General features: G+C 35.8%; 1 long non-coding RNA gene across 1 annotated transcript in view; it reads right to left on the bottom strand.

Moving 5' to 3' along the window:
* Window positions 1-6094: 6094 nt before the first annotated feature.
* The window catches only part of LOC138842491 (uncharacterized), a 35179-nt gene continuing 21350 nt past the window's right edge, over window positions 6095-19923 (bottom strand). The window contains exon 3 of the long non-coding RNA XR_011377129.1: window positions 6095-6151. This is a non-coding gene — a long non-coding RNA (uncharacterized lncRNA). The remainder of the gene's footprint in view (window positions 6152-19923) is intronic.

The following is a 19923-nucleotide window of genomic DNA, read 5'->3' as shown; positions in this document are numbered from 1 at the left end:
ATTTTTCAATTGTTCTTAGTCTTAGGTTGTGTGTGTCTGTTTTAACACAATTCACTAATTTAAAAAACTTTATTTTCAAATTCCTCTCATGGGAACTCTGAATCCTCATCGACACATAAAATGTCAGTGCGGATATCTGGATGGTTAATGCTGAGTATATTGATAGAGTTGTAAGTCTTAGGATATGAAAAGATGAGAACAAATCCCACGGATAAAATCGCAGCAGAAAACTCTCCTGGTGCCTCTGTTGTAACTGGAGAACAAGTAGGAAATACTGTAATACTGGAGCCTATAAATTTTATATGACATTCTCCTTCTTTGAGCCAGGATATAAACTGAGCATGGCACAGAGAATGCTGAGTGACTTGTGACCCATGAAATATCCTAAGTTTCTTCCAGTCATGAGGTCTGTCTCTTGAACCCAAGAAGCCATGGCTACGGTTTTTTAAAAAATGGCCGTGGATAAAGCTGTTGATGTGAGATAGCCACAATACAGACCCCAGTGAAACCAAGAACAATTTACTCAGCATCAGGGGGAAACGTCCTTCAGTCAGAGTGAATCAGTTGATCCAACTAAAAAAAGATCGCACAATTTCAAGCTGGCAGGCACCAGTTCTGTTATGTGAATAAATAAACAGTGTTTGCAAACAGAGTGAGACTCTGTTTTTCCTTAATTCTGAAAGTCACATACTAGTCTGTGAGCAGCAATGAGGCTCCAGAGGAAATCAGGTGTGAGGAGATCCCTCATTTACTTGTACATTGCTGTTTTAGATGTAATAGTTTAGAAATTATTTTTCTGCCAGAATTACACAGGTAATTCTCTTATATTGAGGATAAATCTGAACTTCTTGTCATCTTGTATTTTCAGAGCATGCTTGTATGACATAATATTTAGATAATGAATCTTTCCCATAATCTTTCTACAATAAAGACTTCATATTACTTTTTCCCTAAGTACAGACAGTTAGGTTTGGGGGAGCGGGTGTGGGGAGGAGGGTTAGGTTTGATAAGGATCCTTGAGAGCCTTTATAATGATTTTTAGATACACTGAAATAAATATCAAATATGTTTTATAGAGAAAAATCTCCCAACTATTTTGGTGATTAGCTACCTTGGGCTTTTGGATTAAAAATTAAAACACGTTTAGGCTGTTTGTTAGAATCTTTTCCTGCAGATAATTTTTTGCCCTTTGAAAAAGAGAAAATCCATGCCACATAAGGTTTAGTTTAAATAATGGGTAAACATTGAAATATATTCTGAATCAAATAAACCTTTTTGTTTGGTAAATGGCCCAGCCGCGTAATATGATTTATTAAAACTGTGTCCCTAAATAAGATAAATTATTACTCCAGTGAAAGTTAGATTCCACTGTCCTTTGCTTGTATTTTTCAGAGGCAATCTATGGAGTAGCAGCCTTCCCGTCCCCGCTGCCCTTCTCAGATGCCATCTGCTCCTACAGAGCCGAATGAGAAGCTGAATCGAAACTGAATTTTCTCCAGTGTGCAGGCGTGAACTCACGTGTGTACGTGTGGTGGGGATGGCACTATGAAGTGTGTCATCTCTGATCACAGAATGAAGCTATATCAGTTGGAGTTACTTCCATCCTGTTAGGACAATACCATAGGCTCCAATCTTCTCTGCTAGGCCTCTTTAGAATTGGAAAAGCAAGGAGTGACTCATATAGCTGAATCTAGATTCAATAGAACTACTAACTTTATCTACTAAAACATAGAGCTACTAATGTTCTTTTATCTCAAAGCCACCTCTCTCTTAATGAGAAACACGAACGTATGGGGCAAAGTATTCTGTCCTGGAGGTAGGCAGGCTTGGCTCCAAGCTTATCTTTTCCAATGTGTTCATGTACTCATCAGCTACTACCTTTTCCTTTTTAGTCCCGGGCGTAAAAAAGTACACAATTCACTTGAATCACGAAGATGGACTAGGGAGAACTGCCGTGAGCACACGTGACTAAGCGCAGCTCAGAAGCATCTTAGAATACAGTGGCAACTTACGTAGGTTAAATCTGTATAAATGGCTGCTGAATCCATCTGTCAATCACTTTCCTAGATTTAACTGAAAACACTTTGTAACTCTATTTATTCTCAAGGAGATAATGTTAAATTCATTTAAATTTGTTCCAGATAAAATGCATACAAAAGGCATTCTAATTTTCCTTTGAAAAGTGTACTAGTACTTTTTTTCTTTTTAATTACCTGTCTGGAAGCCATTGAGTATCTCTTCCAGATCCCTGCTTCTAGCTATGGTCCCAGAGATTCAGAGTAATTTTGCTGGTGAAAAAAATGTTTTCCTTTAACCAACCCAAATACTAGAGCTATATTATTAGTCTACCCATGGTGACATATGACCAGAAATTTTTATTTTACATATATTTCAACTCAGTTCCTCACTGGATGTGTCATCTGAATAGGGGAATGCATGAGTGTGCTGAATGTTTCTTAGATATTTCCTCCTTTATATTTCCAAATGTTTTACTGCAAAAACCTTTGATTCCCTGATTGCAAGTGTTTATTTTCCTTTTTTAAAATAATTAATGACCAGTTTATTCTTTTCTAATTATCCCTTGGGGAGGAGAATGAGCCGTCTCCAATAAAATCCCAGCCTTGATTGTTTTCCTTGTTGTCTCAAGGCATTTCAAAGCTCCTTGAGAGGACTTCCCTGCTCTCCCTAGAGACTTCGAATATGCAAGTAATAAACCTTTCCAAACCCTCTTGGTATGTACACGTGGAGTCATCTGTCTGCACATCTAAACCAAATTTTGGGTGAGCTCGGAAGGTGGTTATAACATTTACTTTCTTGTGTGCAGTTTTGTGAATATGTGGAGTCATGTGTCCACCATCACAATTTCATACAGAACGGTTTCATCAGCACAAATACACCCTCAGGCTACACCTGTATATATAAATGCACCCCACCCCTTTAGCAGCCACTGATCTAATTTCTTTGCAGATGATAACATAAATGGAATCATGCAATATGTAACCTTTGGGTACTGGATTCTTTCCCTTAGAAAACTGCACTTAAGTTTCACTAATGTTTTTGCAAGAATCAACAATTTATTCCTTTCATTCACTAAGTACTAACATTCCTTTTTACTGGTATATCATAGTTGCTTATTAATATTCCAGTCGAAGGACATGCACATTATTTTATAATTATGAATAGAATAAAACATTCACATTAAGATTCTGTGTAACTATAAAGTTTTCTTATCTCTTGCATTGATACCTAGCAGTAGGATAGCAGATAGATTGCTTGGCCATATATTAGGAGCATTAATGAATAGATAAGAAATTTGTCAACTGATTTCCAAAACTGCTCTTATTCTTATCAGTGCTATAGGAGAGTTCCAATTGCTTTTCATTTTTGGTCACTTTTTAAAATTTGTTTCTTTATTGTTTTAAAAGTTCTTTATAAAATCTGAATTCAAGTCATATGTCATAAATGTGATTGGATAATATTTTCTTTATATTTAAAGTGATTTTCTTGTAGGCAACATATATTTGGATGTACTATTTTATTCAATCTGGCAGTCTCCTTTAACTGGGGTGTAAAATTATTCCCATTGAAGGTGATACGCTAGATTATAATTTACCAACTCTTACCAAGAAGACTAGCTGTCTTCTCTCTGATTCCATTTTATCTCCTGTATTGATGTATTAGTTATACCTTCTTTTAAAAATAGTGGTTTATCTAAATAAGTTTTACAATATATATCTTGTATATAAATATTCATATTTATATAAATATTTGTATCTGGGATAAATATTTGTATCAGGAAGTTGATCACACCTTTTTTTCCTGCTAGACCTTCAGTGTCGGGGGTTGAGCTAATCTATACAGATTTGGGCTGGGGCCGAGATATATGATTGCTGTCTTTATACATATTTGCCCTTCAGACTTAAATTCTTATAGAGACACCTTGAAATTCAGATGAGAGTTGATTTCCCAGAGCCTGTCCGCTCAATTTTGACTTTGAGATTTTTGTGCTGTGCATCAAAGAGGATATCTTTGTGTCCTCTTTCTCCTCCTCTGTCCCTTCCCAACGAATTGTCCACTGTCTTATTATTCAATCTTACTGGCTTGTTGATGAGGGGTTGTGCGGGGTATGTCTCTTTGTTTTGAAAAGTCACCTTAGTCTCAGACAGGTATAATGTTCCTAGGTCGTGGGGGTCTGGCCTCCTGGGATTTCCTGACCCCTCCCCCCTCCATGTGGCTGTGAGCTCAGAGAAATATTTTTCTTCCCTGTGCTCTCCCTGCAGCTGCCTTACGTTTTTACCACTGTAATAAAAACAACAATGTCTGTTGCCCTCTCCTTCACAGATCAAGGCTTTTCCCCCACAGTAGAAAAAGGAGGGAAGGACCTAGGTAGAGGTTCATGTTTTTCTCACAAGCTGCTGCTCTCCTTTCCAGCAGCATCCCCAGCGGGCACTTCTTAGTACTTTTTCCATTATTTTCTGGGAGTGAGTGCCCAGTGGGATTCACAAAGACCTGCAAGGTTCCCCCAGTCCTGCAGTTCCCATGGTTTTCACACTGTCCTTCCACTCAGCACTCAGTACTCACTTGTCAATTTCTCAGGAAGAACTCTTTTTATCCATATCCAGTTGCATCGACTTCAGATGAGTGTCTGCTCCCCTGTCCTCTCTACCTGAAGGCACCACGTGCCCTGTATTGCTTTAGAATTTAAACTTTTGGGTTTCTCTATATCTGAATACATACATGATCTAGAAGTTTGGTAAGCTTTTTTGTTGTTGTTGGAGTAGGACTGATGCTTCTTTGAGCTCTCTCCAACCTGGGAGCTGGAATATCTCTAACTTTCAATACACAATTGTTTACCTGCCTTATTTCTCTGGCTATTTCTCCTACATTTCCTTTGCATATTCAGTCTTCTTGGCTAATAACATTAATGTGAGCATTTCTAAGATATTGTCCTAAGCCCTAAGCTCATCCCACACTACATGTTATCACTGAGTAACTTTATTTGCTTTTATGTCATCAGGTAGCCCCTACATGCTAAAGCCCAGATTAGATCTTTCTCTCTAGATAGATGCACATTTCACTGCTTCCTTGAAAGTTTTCCCTGGATATCTAGTGGCATCCAAGACCCAACACACACGAGTTTAACTTCTATCCACCCTCACACTCCTGAATCTACTCTTGTTCACACCCAACAGCATTGCCACCATGCAGCTGCTCGTCAGTGCCAACAATTTGGGAGCCGTCCCCCATTTAGTCTCTCCCATAACCCTCACACCTAATTTGGTGCTGTGTTCTTTATATTTTATAACCTAAATAACTTTGTAATTCTTCATTCCCAAAGGCTTCGTTCTGTGGCCTACAGTGACTTGGTTTGTGTCCCCAGGAGCAGCCATTATCCTCACTGAGCCCAGATTGATCTTCCTAAATTGATCTTTCCAACCCAGGGGTTGGCAAACCACAGCCCATGAGTCAAATCCAACACTGCTGTTTTGTAAATTACATGCCCTCACATATTTTGTTCACAGCTCCATTTGAGCTACAGTATTAGAATTGAGTAGTTTCTAACAGCAACAGTATTGCAAAGCAAAGACAAATTTTTTTACCATCTGGTCCTTTTTTAAAAATTGACCAACCTCTGTTCTAAACTTGAAACACACATTCCCTTGCTTAAAACTATTCAATGGAACCCAATTTCTCTCAGCAAAAGACAAAATGCTTCAGTGTGGTGCACATCTTCATGATCTGACCTATGTTTCCTTTTCCATTATCACTCATTATTGCTTCCTCCCGGTTCCAGGGTAACATACTAAAACACTTGCAGGTTCCTGTGATGTCACCTTCTCACACTCTTCCAGGCCTTTGTTCATGTGCTTTGTCTCTTCCTGCAAAGTTCGTTCTGAGATAACCCTGTTTAAATTCCCCAACAGCGTTTCTGTCCTTTGGCATTTATCTGCTCATTTTCTCAGATCTCTTGTTTAGAGTAACACTCAGGATTTATTCTGTTGCAACCATTATGATATTTTATTATGTTCTTTTGTTTGCTTTAAATTTGCATTCCCTCCACTTACCTCTAAGCTGCTTATGGCTGGCTCCTTGCTGCTTGATCAATACTGCTGAGAGGAATCACATTTTGCACAGAAGATGCATCAAAAACCTGGAATATAGGAAAACCAATCATTCAGTGATTTTCTTGGTTCTGTTTTGTAGCCTTCAATGGAATGAATCCTGATTCCTGTTTTGGGATAAAAGCCAAAATCAAATTTGAAAATAGTGTTTTTTCCTCCCATATGGAACTCTTATCCTAAATAAATCTAATTTTGTTTATGAAGAATATTACATAATTTATTTACCAAAAAAGAAAACAGATATAAAATACTCTTTGCATTCAATAATAATTCATTCCCATAGCATTTGGATATTATTTAGTTTTTGATTTTGTTATTTATAAATGTGCTAGAATACAGTAGTCCGTTCTGTGAATTTTAGCTGGAAAACATGTAAATTAATTTTTCTGCAAATATTTGCACATTTGTAATTTTAAGATAATTATTTGTATGAAACATTTCCTTCAAAATAATTATTATTTCCTCCTTAATATAATTTCCACTGAATAATTTTCATAAAATAGAGATCAAATCTGAAAATTTTATACATCTGTTGGAGATTCTTCTTGTTAGGAATGGTAGTCATGTAATATATAAATACATTTTTATCTGTCATGCTGTGTAATCAGTATATAGTATTTCTCCATTCTCAATAATAATAATGATTATAATAATAAATTCCAAAAGATAATGAGACTAGTAATCTATATCTTCCATATAACTAATAATATCTAGAAGTAATATTTCTGAACAGTTATTTAATTTTTTCTTTTTATTTAGGAATGTGATGAAGAAGCACTTATTTTATATGTATCCAGTAGAAGGAATCACAAAGGTTCCTTGATAAAATATTAAAGTATATTGTAATATCTGTGACTTCCTTTGGTTTTTAAGTTATACAATATATAAGACATTCGTTTATAGGTGTCAACACGATACTTGTTATATACTTAAAGTAAGAAGCAGTGGCACACAAGAGACCTAAGATAAGTTACAGAAAGAACAACTGAGCTTAAGAAATTAATACAGTAACATGGCAGGAGGAAAAGCACTCCCTTATCTGAGTTCATCTACAATATCTTAGTACCAGGATTCTCAACTGGTTGTTAAGTGATAACATATCCTACCAGGGAAACATAAGATCATACTAGAGCAATCTCACTAGCAGAGCCCTCCTGAGAAAAGGACACTCTTCTAGCTGATTCTTAAACTTTTTCCCATTAACCTGCCTTAGGTCTTACATTATTTTTGTGTTCCGTACATTTTTTTTTATATAACACCAATATACCTTATTTCAAAACACCCATTTTTTGTCTTAACAGTTAAGGTTTTAGATGGTACACACACACACACACACGACTTGTTATCTGTCTATGTTAAAACTTAATGAGATAAAAATATATAGTATTAAAATGTACATATATGTATATATAAAAACTTAATGAGAGAGAAAGTTTAGTGTAGCAAAAACTACTAGCCAGTAGATCATGAGAATTATTTCACATGTGCATCCAGGAGCAAGACTGATAATCTCCAAAAGCAAACCATTATAATCTTTGTTCTGTACTTCAAGCCTGTTTTCAAGAATTAAATTTACAAGTTACATAGAGCAGTCAAAAGTGAAATGGATTATTAAAACAATCAAGAAGTAGAATAGCCCCAGATTTTATCTGTGAAATACTTAGATGATTAAGCAAAAAAAAAAAAAAAAAAAAGTACATATTTTGTTTTATTGCCAAAATTATCCTGGTGATTTTTAAATTTGCCCTTGTTATTCTATGTCTCCATTTCCTCTGCATAGAGCAGGGCTGGCTATGCACTGCCCATTCTGCAACACCATGAATGGCAGCCCTGGTCACCCATTCCAAAGAGAGAAGTATTGTTCTGTAATTAATTAACAATTTGGAATAACTCTAATTTTATTTTATATCATTATACCATGGTATGCATAAACATACTAGGAGATAAAATACATATTATTAAATACAGCTATACTTCTATTATCTCAAAAATTATTATTTGTTCTTTATTTTCCAATTTGATGAAGAAATCACTTAGAAAAAATGATTGGTCTCTTCAGCTAACACTAAATGTTTGATAGGACTCTTTCATCTTTCACTGCAAATGAGAAGAATATTTCCCAAGGCAAAATGTATAGGATCAGATATTATATTCCCTCTAAGAAACACTTATATTTCTTTATTAATAAGCACTAACTTTTTTTCTTCAATTTATACATATGGAAACTGATGTTTTCCCACCAACATGAAGTTCTTGGCTCAAGGCTATAATTCTTTTTTTTCTTAATTTTTATTTTCAGTACATTAAATTTACTCATGAAAACATTAGTCTGTCATATTTTAAAGTTTCAAGGCTACAGTTCTTATGAACAAGGTGATATTGTGTTGAAACCAAGTTTATCTACCACTAGTTCAGGATTCTTTACATGAAAAATTTATATGAAGAATTTATATGTTCTTTCTATGATATGGTTCACCGTTGCAGTGATATATAAATGACACCGATGCTTCTAATTCTGCCAACTAATAATAATGTGCTACATTTCAAAAGGCTTTTTCAGTATGTATTTTGATTTGACACATCAAGTAAAAGGTGGAGCAAGGTAATTTTGCCAGTATTATTTATTTGCTTGTTTGTGTTTAATTATAATAATAAAATACAATGAAAGAGATGAGACTTATATAAAAGTTAGTGAATTCAAGAACAATTTCTAGAATTCCACTTTGTTTTTATACAATTATTTTATTTTTATTTTGAAAATATATAGAAGTAAAACTGCCTATAACTTCATTAATAAGAAATTTAAAAGTTAATGTATTATAAAGGTGATTTTTCTATAATACTTATTTTTACTATGTCATATTATTCATATCATAAATACATTATTAGTTACTCGACGATCTTAGTTTTAGGAACTGTGTAATATTCTATTATATGAAAGTTTACTTTTTTTTTTTTAACCATTTCCCTCTGATGAACCTAAATGTAGCTTCTACTTTTCATATTATGGTGATACAGAAACCACATAACACAGAAATGTTTTTCAACTTATAATAGTTTCCATATAATAAATCTTGTGAAGTGGTACTGTCTCAATAGTTATGAATATTTTAAAGTATAAAAGGCTACTACAAAGAAAATTTCACAGTTCTCATTCCTTAGCCTTCTCTAAAAGTTCCACTTAGCAATCTAGTCAAGTCTGCATTGAGGTTGAAAGTATACAGAGCCTACAAATGTGTGTGTGTGTGTGGACATGTGTGGACATGGACTGGCTTGCGTATGTGCTAGAATATAGAACTCTTTGAAAAGTTTGAGATACCTGCGAGACACAGACACAGACACACACACACACACACACACACTGTGTGATTATAACATTTTTAATCTCAAATATCTCCAAAATGGGATCGTTTTTGGAAAATAAATATGAACATATTTAATGAGAAAGAGTATTGATATGCCAGCAACTTTACATTGTCTTTTTTTAAACAATCATTCCAGCAACATACAGGTCAGCAAAAAGAATGGACATGTATAATATACTATGCCTTTACAGAGTATAATATTAGGTTTACAAAGAAGGAAAGAATCAATATGCCTACATAGCCACATTCTAGTGATCTACATGGGAATTAACGGCTTCCTCCTCAGACGTATAAGATCAACAACAACAAAATACCCGTTGAAAGATACGTAAAATAACATAATGAAGAGAAAAGATGATTGTCAGGTAAAACTGGGCTACAACCCAAGTTAATATACAAATATGTAAAATATGAAACATCAATCATATGCAGTCCCAATCTACTTTTTATCTATATTTTCTTTACTTTGTTTTTAATCTTAGTATTGTCAACATACATCTATCCACTCGGGCCAGAACTTGATAACCCACTTAGACACCTTCTTTCCTTTTAGCTCCTGCTCCAGTCGGCATGGAGTTGGAAATTACCTTCAAACGCCTCTCACTTTCTTGGCCTACTCTATTTCGACACCTGTTTAGTTGTTATCTCATACCCTTGACATAGCCTCCTCACAAACGCTGAAAAAATATTATCCACATTAACATAAGGTCATCTTTTCCTGGTCTGAATCATGCCAGTGTTGACCCTTTCTCCTGGGTCTTGTTGAAAATTGCTATAAAGCCACAAAATGTCATTCATGATGGGGTCTGCTGGACTACTAAGTCTCTACTTAACCTCTCATCCCTTTGTATTTTACGGTCGAGCAACACGAAATGGTTTATTGTTGCAGGAAAACAGCTTAATGATTCTTAGAGCCAGGAGTGCTGTGGGAGCCCTTCTTCCACTCCCCACAGGACTTGACCGGTTAACTCTTGCCAAGTGTCTATTTTATAGAAGTTTGCCTGATATGTCAGAAAAAACACATTTTTTAAAAAAAATTTCACGCATGATTTTCGCTGTTGTATTACTAAACTGCATATTAATTTCTGTATTTACCTATCTTTTCCCCGTAATATACACTGCTATTTTAGAGAGTAGGAACTCTGTATAGTTTACAGTTAAATCCCCAGCATCTATCCCCGTGGGTGTCATGGGACCCACACTGAATAAATATATATTGGTTGAAAGATAAAATATATTCTTCTTGTTATTTCATCAAAACCTCCAAAATAGGTATCCTAGCATTTAAATTTTTAGAAACTATTCCAAAATCCCAGTCTGCTCAACTTAAGCAACATAATATATAATAAAATTAGGGAAATGACACGAGGTTTTATCAGTAACTTAATCTGTGTAACAATTAAGATTTGTATGTAGGTAATATTGATAGAAATAACTTTAGGTATTACAAGCATTAACCGATTAAATTTAGGAATTTAGGTGCTTACAAGATTGTTGAGAAGGCTGTAGACGTAGGGGCTAGTTTTGGCTTGGTAAACGCCTTCCCATGCATCACCATACAGCCTGCCCATCAGGAGAGCTGCTGCCTCTGCTGCAGTGTGGTCCCCACTTAGCTGCCGTGGACACGTTCCAAGACCCCTAGTGGATGCCCGAAACCATCGACAGTACCAAACCCTATGTACACTGTTTTTCCTATACATAAATACCTATGATGAAGCTTCATTTATAAATCAGGCACAGGAAGAGATTAACAACAACTACTACTAATAAAATAGAACAATTACAATATATTATAGTAAAAGTTATGTGAGTGTGGTCTCTCTCTCTCTCTCTCTCAAAATATCTTATTGTACAAACCATGCCTTTTCCATCTTCACCCAGCACTTCCCACACACTGGCCATAACTTTTGTATTTTGAAGAGTGACACCAAAAATAACACGAATTTCCTTTCTCCTTCACAATTTCACAAAGAGAAGATTTGCTCTTACTGTAGATCTTAGCAACCTCAGCACACAACTTTTTTCTTTCCTTATTAAGTGGAGAACTTTTAACTTTTCACTTAAAAGAAGCATTTTATGGCTCCTCTGTGGCATATCCGAATTGCCAGCATCACTACTCTTGCACTTTGGGGACATTATTAGAATAAGGGCCACTGGAACACAAGCACTGCTATACTTCCACAGTCATCTTACAACTGAGACGGCTATTAAGTGACTAATGAGTGGGATATGCTGAGCAAAGGGATGACAGTTCCCAGGCAGGACTAAGCAGGATGGCACAAGATTTCATCACGCTACTCAGAATGGTGCACAGTTTAAAACGTACAAGTGGTTTCTTCTTGGAATTTTCCATTTAATATTTTCAGACTGCAGTTGACCACAGGTAACTGAAACTTCAGATGAGAAGGAACTACTGTGTTCAGAAAGCCATTGTGTCAATGCTGGACACAAGACTACTTTTTATCCACACTCGGGATAAAAAATAACTTCGTAAAATTCTGGCTTCAGGAACACAATAACTTGGCTTCAATTTGGGAACCAGGAAGTGTGCTCCAGACCACTTGTCTCCAGAGCCACGCGGCAGCTGCCACGTGGGAACAGTGATTCACCCACTATATCAGGACTCCTAGCTTAAAGATGGTCTAGGAAATGCTGTCTATATCTTCCCTGCAGTTCCAGATGATAATGAGACTGGATCAACTGGCTGATCCAACATTTCTACCGTGATCCGTCTATGCAATAAGAACAGTAAAAATCATACAGTAAAGATACTGTTGGAAATCATATTAATCTTCATTATTAAAAGTCACATAAATCATTAGTTTTTATCTGTGTCAGAAGATGTGGAATTATTTATAAATTTCATAGTTAAAATCAAATAATATTTATTGAACACCTTTACTGGTGTAAGACACTATGCCATATGTAAATAAAATATCTACACATCACAAACTTCGAGTCAAAAAATAAACTGAATAAAGCCAAGTAAATTTAAACTTTACCCAATCTGTTTTATAATGCATACAACCTTCACAATTTACATGCATAATTCACATTCACTAACATCACTATTCCCATTGTGAGTACTTTGCATTTCTGAGATGAATTACTTGCTACAGCAATATTTTTGATTCTTTGGGATATATATGTATATATATATATAAAATTTTTCCTCATATCATCTGTAAATATACATAAACACACACATACAGGTATACACTTATTTATAATATAAATCCTACAATTGAGTTCAGTGGGGTTTGCCATGGCATCTGTTTTTGTGCCAAGCACATTTACTTAACAGGAAATGCAATATAAAGACAACTAGTTTTTTAATAATTATATTAAAATTAATTATGATTTTTATAGCTTAAACTGTACGCTTTCCTGAAATTCTTCTCTCCCAAATTCAAACTCTTCCCCTAATATTTAAATTTTCCCCTAATATGTAAATTATCACTTATTTTAACTCTTACACAGAACTTGAATACAGAGTCTTAGGCAATTCTTGCCCCAGAAAAGCGTGATTAATGACTTTTTCACCTCTACCTAAGAAACGTCTTTACAGGCCTATGCAATCGTTCAGCACAGATGGAAGAAATCTTTGACATGGACCGCTTACTATAAGCACAGTTGACCTAATCAAAATTAACATCCTCTTTAGAAAAATTTATTATCCATTCACAAAATTCAGTGGCATAACATAAATGTCATGCCATCCTAGGTCTTGAATCAGTAATTGATTTGTTTATGATCTAAACTAATTCTCAAGATTCTGTCTCTTTCCCAACAATAAGTAGAAGCATGAACAGGGAAGGCTATTATTTACCAGCCACAGCTCAATGCACCATGTAATCAAATCCTTCGTCAGAGTATCCTGCCACATAATCAGATCATGTGAGTTGTCAGAAGCAATTTTATAAATATATATTCGTTTAAAGCCTTGGTAAGTTTGCTATAGTGTAGAATAAGTACACTTTTCTACTTCTTTTTTTCCCTCTGTTGATGTTGTATTCTGAATTCTTATGTATGGAGTAATTACATTTCTTAAAATATAGTTCAACTTTGGAAAAATAATAAATGCCCTATTCACCTATCACAAATATTATCCTTCCAAGCCCAAAACACTAAATTATTATGGTTTGATTTGAGTATAATTTTCTCCCAGGATAACTTCTTTACAAGGTGTTTTAAATGTATTTTTCTGAAATATCAATAAATATTTTTGCTGAGCCATGTTACAGTCAAATAAGAATTCAGTACACAGTCCAAAGCTTACCAAAATTTGTTTGAATATATACATGCAGACAGCCACACCTACATGTACAGTCACACTCCTTTACAAAGAGCACGTTTCTGTGTAATTTGTGACTTTGGCTTAGTTTCATTTGTCGCTGACAGACTGTTGAACACCCTCTGGGTTCTGTCTGCTCTTGGTAACAATGAGCAGCTTTCTTTATAAGGTTCATGGTGTCGATTAACATAAGCTGAAAATCGATCCGCACCTCTTCGCAGAGGCCGGGAGACTCACCACTAATAATAAAAAAGTATTACATGGTTACTCTTACCGGACAACAATTACATAATTTCTGAGGAGCAACAGTGGAGAGATAGGCTCTTACTCTCTTAAAGTTAGTTATATGCTCCAGAATATTTACTAGGAGACATTCCTTATATTTCACCTTAACTTAAAAAATATTGAATATCCACTCTTGTACTCAGCACAATTAGGAAGAACAGAAGACACAGAAGATTCAGTCTATATCCTTAGGGAGTGCAGGATAATGAAATGCAGCCAAAGAAAACAGCATGCAAACAAGGAAAGAGAATAAAGTAGAGTTTGAGAGGGAACGGATACTGGTGGCTATGAAGTAATCACAAGGGTATTTTGTCTTAAAAGCTTTTGAAGAAGGAACTGGTATGGTTTGGAAGAGAAAGTTCAGTGGAACTTTTTAGGCAAAAGCTGTTGGACGTGGGATTAAGTGCAGTAGGATTAGTGGAAAGGGAAGAATGTTCCTGGTTGGGAGCATCTTTTCACTAGTTACATGTTGCCGTATGTACAATGATAATATAAGGTAATTATAACAATTAATTGTGCATAATAACTATGATAAAATATAATAAAAATTACAGGGAGGTCCCCTAGTACAATAATCTTCCCTGTTGCCTCAGCCTCCTAATTCTCCCCCTGGTGCAGGCAGTGACATATACGGCTGGTGAGTCTGGCAGAAGCACCGAGCATGGTTGATTAGGTCCCACTCTCTCCCTTTAGGAGGATCTTCTACCTGAAACAGCACGCTGCTCTCTGCAGTACGTATACGTGGGCAGGCTCTACAGTGGAGGGCTGTAGTTATTCACTATCTTCATACTGTCTGTGACCATGAGGGGTGTATAAGTTAAATTCAAGGTATACCATGATAAAGTAAGTGGACAAGTCTAGACTGTAGCCAGCCATAAAACAAGTATGAGTTTATACCTGCCTGATTCCTGTGTCATCTCTCAATCCTGCCTATATCTGAGCACAGAACAGAGCATAATTATTCATTGGTTCCCTCTAATGCCATCTTTCAATGTTTATGCTTTAACTACCTTTAAACATAAATGCCACTTTTAATCTAACATTATAAAAAATAGTATAAAATAATCATGTACATCTATTTTTACATGCACACAACATATCTACAAAATAACACTTGTTTCTAAAAAAAAATTCTGGTCCCAAATTCTCTTTTTGAAATGATACATTTACCTGTACACTGCTGATGACAATACATCAACAGGGCTCCATGATTTAACAAGCTCTCATCTCATCACAAGAAATGGTGGCATTTTAATTGTGTTCAGTGGTTAGTCCAACACTATAAATGTACCTGATATTAAAAAAAAAAAAAAACTGTTTCCCTTCGAATAAAACTAGGACACTTCTAACTAGGAAAATGTATCCTATCCTGTAAAATAATTTTGTGCGCTTCTTTCTGTTAAAGATTCCAATTTACTACAAGCTGTTAATCAGTCATTAGCCCTTGTGTTTTGGTAAAAACGCAAAGGTTAAAAGCATATAAATTTGGAGACAGACACATTCCCTTCCATTTTAGGGAGAATTTTCCTAACCATTGATAGTGCCAGGGGGAGACAGAATCTTTATATTTTTATTGGACTAAAATGTGAACTTCACCTACAGTAGGAGTCAGGATAGATAATGCACTCTATCAGGTTTGAAAATTTAGATGCATTTAGTAGTACCACCCATAATTAGCATGAGTAAGAAGGAAGCATCATGAATCCAATAAAAAAAATTACTTCTGCAAAGAAGTTGAGAGAAAAAAGACCATTTTGAAACCTCTGCTTATTGTTAACTAAATTATCCAGACCTACCTTCCAGCTGAAAGAAAGCAAAAAATCTGGACAAGTATAAAATCCATCTGCATGAAAGAGCTAGAAAATAGTTAGAAATTACTAAGTTAAAATAGAGTGATGAGCTGGGATACAAGCTTAATTTAGGAACAGACTTTTACTTAGGGTGGTTCGCTGGTTCTGGAGGAGATGGCTGAAGGGCCGAACAGAGTTCACAGATCTTAAAAGTGGGGCACCTGGAACAAGGGGCAGGGGAGGGAGGCACAAACTACTGGGTGTAAGATCAGCTCAAGGATGTATTGTACCACACAGGGAATATAGCCAATACTTTGTATTAACTGTAAATGGAAAGTAACCTTTAAAAATTGTATACATTTTTTTAATTTAAAAAATAAAATCTAGTCTATCTGAAAAAAAAAACAAACCAATTTACAGTAGCATCAAAAACAATAAAATAGCTCAGTGGTTTGTGACCACCTAGAGGGGTGGGATAGGGAGGGTGGGAGGGAGGGAGACGCAAGAAGGAAGAGATATGGGAACATATGTATATGTATAACTGATTCACTTTGTTATAAAGCAGAAACTAACACAACCATTGTAAAGCAATTATACTCCAATAAAGATGTAAAAAAAACAATAAAATAGGACTAAATAAAAGTAAAATAAAATAAATTCAGATATTCTTTGGCGTCTGTGGATGAAAACAATTTAGCCCAGAGGTTCCTGAAGAACTCTCTCCAAGATGGATGGATGGACAGATAGATAGATAGATAGAGAGACAGAGGCATAGACACAGACAAAGACACAGACATAGGAATAGATGAAAATGAAAAAAAAAAAAAAACACTGAGATGAAAAAAGCAAGACATTATTCTCGATGTTAAGAGAATGAAAGATATAACAGATGAGTTTATCGTCTCTCCCTGTCCTTTTTTTGAGGCTAATGAGTAGTCTTTTTTCCCCATATTTCAGTTTTATGGTGACCTTTTACTAGGAGGAAGGTTCTGAACCTGAAGTGGCCTTTCTTTCTTAGCAGTCTTTTTTGATGCAGGATGAGAAAGAAACAACAATGATGGAAGAGAAGCCGTCACTAGTTATGAAATCATGAAGATGAGGTGGGACTTTGGGGAAAGGTAACAACACATAAAGATTTCTGAAGTTTTCATTTAATGAGGTCAAACAATGCTCCCCTCTCTCTCCAACCAAGCAATCCCGTTTAATTAAACTTTCAATAAAAAGCAAATTAGGGTGCCTATATTCAACTTCTTTGATTTCTACTACATACAGGTAATGGACCATAAAGGTCGGGCTTTCATCAGGTCTAACTGAAGAGAACAGAGACTAGAAAAGTAAAGAGTCTGTAAGACGGAGAATTGAATACTTCCAGCATTTAATGGCAACGTTCAGCTTCCTTGGGTAACCCAAGACTTCACTTCTCATTTTAGATGCCAGATTCAATGAAGGTGCTCTGTTCTTCGCACCATCTGATATTAACTGTGTGATGTGGCGTCCTAATAGCCGTATCAGACAGATGGGGGAAAAGCAGTACATGACTGTTCTGGCAGGTATTTGCCCATGTCACTTGTCTCATCTGAGAAAGAAAATATCAGTGAGGAGGGGAGAACAGCAGGTCCTTCCTCACACATAATTCCTCATGTATCTGAAACCAAGAGAGGACAACGCCATGGCAAAAAACATGGTCTCCAGTTTAAGTTGGCTGAGAAATATTTCTTGTGTCACAATGATGTTCTCTGACTCAGTTTAATTTTGAAACATCTTGTTTGAAGAAAAACCATGTCAAGAGATGTAATGTGACAAAACACATTTAACAATGAATAAGCTTAAAATGTCCGTGAGATAAGAAGCCAAAAGAAACTTTCATCGAAAGTTTTAATATTCAAACGTTTAACAGCAAAATCAGATACTGTTGTGCATGCTAGTGAGTTATTTTCTTAAAGTTAAGACAAATGACTACAAATAAATAAGGAAACGATAGAATAATGCTTAGTGTTAACTATTACATTGTGTTAATGAAAAAATAGATTTCTTTCTTTAATAAACTGACGTACAAATGCTTATCTTTTACACCCCCCAAAAGTATGGGGACTATTGTTTGACACCTACTGAAATTAATGTTACAAATGTTAATGTACATGCACCATATTATAGAGCACATACACTCATACGGGGGGTGGGAGAGGAGTGACAGAGACAGCGAGGGAGCGAGAGACAGCGAGCGGAAGAGGGACTGTATACTCTGTATCGGGCACTTCCAGTCACGTCGTCTCACTTCTCAAGTCTGTGGAGCCGAGACACCACCCCCACGGCTCTTCTAAAGATGACAGAACAAGCTCAGAGTGGTGAAGAAGCCACTTGCTTCACTCATGTTCTACTTTGGTTTCACAAAACCCACCCTTTTCTAGTGGCCTGAGTTCTCCTAGCAGTGTCCTTCTCACATAAGCATTACTTACTTATGCAATTTCAACATGCGCTTTGTATAAAGAGAAACCAGAAATTCCCAGTCTTCCACGTCTTGCTCTGCTAAGTAAAAGAGTATCGATTTATCCCTATTTACCTCTCCAGCTGTCCAGCTACGTTTATAGCTACTGTACCTTCTCTAGGTGAGACAGAAAGTATTGGAGATAAATTGCTTGATATTAAATTAATATGCTATAGCACTGGTTGTCAAGTTTTACATAACATTTTGCTAAAAATATAAATACTTGGATTCCATACCTAGAGATTATGATTCAAATTTGTGGTAGGGTCAAGAAGTCTGAAATTATAACAAATTCCACACATGATATTTTTTGTTTGTTTGCGGTACACGGGCCTCTCACTGTTGTGGCCTCTCCCATTGCGGAGCACAGGCTCCGGACACGCAGGCTCAGCGGCCATGGTTCACGGGCCCAGCCGCTCCACGGCATGTGGGATCTTCCCAGACCAGGGCACGAACCCGTGTCCCCTGCATTGGCAGGCGGACTCTCAACCACTGCGCCACCAGGGAAGCCCTTCCACATGATTTTGATGCAAATGACCCCAGTGCTGTACTCTGGGACACACTAAGGAGAGATTTTGAGTTTAAATAATGCCATACATTTTAGCACCTTCTACTTCCCTCGTTTGGAATATTTTCTTTGCAGTAGAGAGGGAGCAAAAGAGAAAGAAAATATATTTATATACATACAAATATACTATTGTAGACAAAGCTTTTGTTTTTGTTTTTTTCTGCCATGAAGGATTAGAGCCAAGATGATTACAAAATTATAGGACAATTTAACTTAATTTGGGTACCTATACCTGCCGTGTCTGCAAGTATAATTTAATTAAAATGGAAAATGTGATATTTGGATAATATGTTTTTGAACCTTCTATCTAATTACCTACTATAAGTGCAGTGACCTCATGCTGCTACTAAACAATTGAAAGTAATACAAAATATATTTCCCTAAATGTTCCTTACAAAGTCAGCGAAGTTAGCCAATTATAAGTGTTTACTTTCATATTTAATTTAAACTAACATATATGTATTAAAATTTAGAACTTTAGAAAAATTAACTTTCTGTAGCAAAAGTTTATCAAAGTATTATTTCAGAAAAGCATTCCTATCTTTCATAAAATTGTTTCAGGCAAACTGGTATTTCAAAATAACACTGAATCACATGAAAATAAATTATAAATATCAGAAATTGAAAATTTTCACTGGCTTTAAGTGTTTGTTCTCACAGAGATAATAACTGACACTATGAACTTGAATGCAATCTTCTTGGAGGTGGTCAATTTGCCAATTAAAAGTGGCAACACATATACTCTCAATTTAAAGTATTAGCTTTTACACAACAAATTCATGCAATGACTTCTTCTGAGAACCCACTCTCAGGTTACAGGTGTTGGGGAATTCTGAATAAGAAATGAGTTACATATATGCCAACTTTATTTGAACCAGCTGGTGAAGATGTTTGAATGAGATGATTTTATGGCAAGAGGCGATGCCATGGAATTGACCTGGGAAGTGTTGACCTGATCTAGGTGTGGCGTTTCTGCTGATCAGTCAGTCAGCTTCTCCTGTGCCCATTTCTTTG

This window comes from Globicephala melas, chromosome 21, assembly GCF_963455315.2.
Source record: "Globicephala melas chromosome 21, mGloMel1.2, whole genome shotgun sequence".
Taxonomy (NCBI): domain Eukaryota; kingdom Metazoa; phylum Chordata; class Mammalia; order Artiodactyla; family Delphinidae; genus Globicephala; species Globicephala melas.
Note: the sequence above shows the minus strand (reverse complement) of the source record. Positions and strands in the feature narration are given on the sequence as shown.